General features: G+C 43.7%; 1 long non-coding RNA gene across 7 annotated transcripts in view; it reads right to left on the bottom strand.

Moving 5' to 3' along the window:
* Positions 1–2716, bottom strand: part of LOC135095341 (uncharacterized) — a 12821-nt gene extending 10105 nt beyond the window's left edge. For 2 of the 7 annotated variants that reach the window (XR_010264313.1, XR_010264307.1), the window contains exon 1: positions 1909–2572. This is a non-coding gene — a long non-coding RNA (uncharacterized LOC135095341). The other 5 variants (XR_010264308.1, XR_010264311.1, XR_010264309.1 and 2 more) reach the window with 5 other exon arrangements.
* Between the last annotated feature and the right edge of the window lie 1598 nt (positions 2717–4314).

The following is a 4314-nucleotide window of genomic DNA, read 5'->3' on the forward strand; positions in this document are numbered from 1 at the left end:
TATATATATATATATATATATATATATATATATATAAAGTAAGCACAATTTTTGTCCACGTGAAAAATAAAATAAATGATAAACGACCCATTACAAAGCCTCATTACTTAAACTCAGAAATCACAATGGACAGAAATGGTCTTTACGACGCCAGTACTTCACTCAAGTATTAAACACCAGTGATGCATCACTTTTCTCTCGCTTTCTTTTCTACACTACCAGCGTGACGCCCTCCACGCCCCTGCCACCCACGCCAACCACTTCACAAACATTAGAAAAACTGACTCAGAACACAACTGCACTCGTCTGCAGAGAGAGAGAGAGAGAGAGAGAGAGAGAGAGAGAGAGAGAGAGAGAGAGAGAGAGAGAGAGAGAGAGAGAGAGAGAGAGAGAGAGAGAGAGAGAGAGAGAGAGAGGGGGGGGGATGTAGGGGAAAAGAACCATATGGGAAGGGATGAGGGAGGAATGGGGGTGAAAGTAGATGAGATGGTTGAGGGTGAGTGAATATCAGAGAGACAGGAGTGAGGAAGGAGAGGAAGAGTGAATGATGGAAGCATAAGAATAAAAGGATGAATGAGGGATGAGAGAGAGACTTGAGGAAACAATGGGAGTGAGTCAGGATGAATGGTTGAGAGAGGGAGGGAAGCAGTACGTGAAGGATGAGGCTGAGAGGATAGCCGGCTAAATCCAGAGACAGAGAGAGAGAGAGAGAGAGAGAGAGAGAGAGAGAGAGAGAGAGAGAGAGAGAGAGAGAGAGAGAGAGAGAGAGATGGGGGGGGTGATGAATTGAGGGCAGGGAAAGAACGGGGGAGCGAAGGGTCAGCGAGAGATGTGCGCTTGGGATAGTGAAGGTGGTGGTAACAGGCAGCCCTCACAGCCCCTGCCACCACCACCACCACCAACCACCACCTTTCATCACCAATTGTTACCTTCAAGCTGCCATCGCATACGTCCTGCCTTCATTCCTTATTACGTTACAGGTATGACACCTGAATACTACTAATGGCGCCACCACCACCACCACCACCACACCTGTCCATAAAACCAATATTTCCCTTTCATGTATTTTGTCTACGTAATGAAACGGCGGAGGGAAGCATCACGTAGACAGACAGACACAGATTGCTCTCTCCACCAGTCCTCCATCAACTGACTGACTGACTGACTGACTGACTGTGTGACTGAAAGACGGACAGACAGACAGATTGCTCTCTCCACCAGTCATCCATCAACAGACTGACTGACTGACTGTGTGATTGAAAGACGGACAGACAGACACATATTGGTCTCTCCACCATTCCTCCATCAACTGACTCACTGACTGACTGTATGATTGAAAGACGGACAGACAGACAGACTGCTCTCTCCAGAAGTCATCCAACAACAGATTGACTGATTGATTGAAAGACGGACAGACAGACACATATTGGTCTCTCCACCATTCCTTCATCAACAGACTGACTGACTGACTGAAAGACGGACAGACAGACAGGTGGTGTACTCATACATGTATTTATCTGCTCAGCTTCTCAACTTACTTAACTACAGCCTCAGTCATATAACTTTCATCATCAGAGCCAGGAAATTTAAAATACTGCTTCATTTGCTGTCAATCTCTCTCTCTCTCTCTCTCTCTCTCTCTCTCTCTCTCTCTCTCTCTCTCTCTCTCTCTCTCTCTCTCTCTCTCTCTCTCTCTCTCTCACTGACGTCACATCACACAGGTCATTATATTGATGAAATTGTTTAAATATGCACACATTTCCTAATAGAATTAATTTTCTATTGTAAGTTTACATAAGTAGTCCAATAATAGTATACAAAACCACAGATTACTACCTTTCATTACGTGTGGAGCTTCAATCTCAAATAAAAACCATTATACATTGACTCAAATAAGGCAACACTCACCTGGGACACGAGGAGCAGGGGAGGACAGGCAGGAAAAAGCGGGGAGAGGGTGGCGGGCAGGTTAGGAAGGGAGCGGGGAGGAAGGGAAGGGGAGAGAAGGCCTGAAACAGAGAGGTGAAACAAGCGAACGAGTGACTGCAATTTGCTGATTATAGGAGTACACACACACACACACACACACACTCTCTCTCTCTCTCTCTCTCTCTCTCTCTCTCTCTCTCTCTCTCTCTCTCTCATCCCTGATAATCGTATCACCGCCACCACCACCACTTCCACTCCGTCCGATAAACACCTTTTTACACCACCACCACCACCGCTTAGCCCGCTCCGACTACGACCACCGCCACCTATCACCTCCACCACCACCACCATGGCAATCCTCAACCACACCCAACAACCACAACACCGTTGCGTCCGCTGCACCCACCACTGTCACACAACCACCACCATCCCCAACAACCACAACCACCTTTAACATAAGCCAGTCACGTTCACCATCACTAGCAACACCCTCTACAACCATTCCAACCATACCAAACACCACCACAACCACCACCTCAACCCAGTCACGTCCGCCATAGCCACCTCCACCTCCCCCTTCCACCATCCTACTCTCCACATCTCTCTTCCACTATCCACTCCTCCCTATCCACCACCAGGCCATACTCACATCCACCTCTCCCTCCACACCGCTGTCCACCACAGCATGGCCACCAGGGACAGACAAAACACTGCTTCACCGCCGTAACACAACCGGGGACTCGTCACGTCAGCGGGCGCAGGGCGAATGGCTGAGGAGACGGCGAGGAGAGAGTATCACGTGACTTGAATACTTGGCGCTGATTGGTGAAGGCTGTGCTGAGGTAATTGTCACTAAGAACGGAGCCACTCTCGCAATACTACTTGTAATGATACAAAATAATAGAATCACGGTTATTATTACCAGTAGAAGACACTTACCAATACACTGTGAGGCAAGAAGTTATGACAAATGAAGGATACGTGAGCTTTACGAAGAATACGAAAGAAAACGGAAAAATAGAACGCTCTGATTGGCAGATGGGAAGCAGACCACCACCACAGCTCTCGTATTTATTGAGGCTTATATAGACTTGAAATAGCGACTTGAGACTAATGAAATAACGTAATACATGTAGTGCGGGTGTTTTCATCAATGACAGACAGACTAATGCTACGAGATAAGAAAAAAAAAAAAAGATACATTACAGTCACTGGGGGAATGTAGCAAGGCAGTCTTAGGTATCATGAATGCACTTATTTTTTCATGAAGCAAGGTTATGTGCCTGTATTCTGAAAGGCTTTGCTCTCTCACCAGACTATTTCCAAAGGCCACAGAAATAATTACCCGGGTTTTCAAGACTGGTTCTCCTGTTGATGCTGTAGAGACCTTACCACTGTAACTAGAACCATAGAAACACTCTTAAAACTCGTGTAATTTCATTTACAGCCTGTTGAAAGTAGTCGGGATGCGGGCAGAAATGTTTCACGATACGGTGTATCGTGAAACATTTCTTTTGGCACTTTTGTTAGAAATACAGGCAGGGAATCTGCTTCATTAATTAGGGAGCCGTCTTTACACACAGACTGACACACTGTGTGTTACGTGTTCACTGTCAATCTATTCACTTCTACTAACAGTTTCCGAGCTCCAAGCAATCAGCAGCTATTACTAAAAAGAATAAAGTAAATAAAGAACTGTTGGGGATGAGTCACTGTACACAAATGAGCGCCTATAAAGTAGCAGATGATAAAAAGAAAAATGATCTGACAGTGAAAGGATTAAGCATTTAGGAGGCGCAGGTGCGAGGCGTTTACTATATATAACACCTCGACTTTCCCATGACTCGGTGACAAAGAGGAGCAGTCAGGCGGGTGGGCTGAAGGCGGCCACAGCCACAGCTGACCACCTCGCCGCACCCTCCGCCTCATTCCAGGTTAGACGAGTGTTGTCTGTCGCACTGTGTATCTTTTCGTGGTGACGTCACGGGCGGCGGCGCAACAAGGGGATGATTCCCCGGCAGGTATTGGCCGTTATCGTGTTTTCACGGAGCTGCAACAATATATATATATATATATATATATATATATATATATATATATATATATATATATATATATATATATATATATATATATATATATATATATATATATATATATATATATATATATATATATATATATATATATATATATATATATATATATATATATATATATATATATATATATATATATATATATATATATATATATATATATATATATATATATATATATATATATATATATATATATATATATATATATATTAAGGACGTGGAGTAATTATATAATGCAAGGGAATGATCTCTAACAATTTCCAGAGGATGGTTGATAAGAATG

The sequence above is a fragment of the Scylla paramamosain genome, chromosome 48 (genome assembly GCF_035594125.1).
Source record: "Scylla paramamosain isolate STU-SP2022 chromosome 48, ASM3559412v1, whole genome shotgun sequence".
Classification (NCBI taxonomy): Eukaryota; Metazoa; Arthropoda; class Malacostraca; order Decapoda; family Portunidae; genus Scylla; species Scylla paramamosain.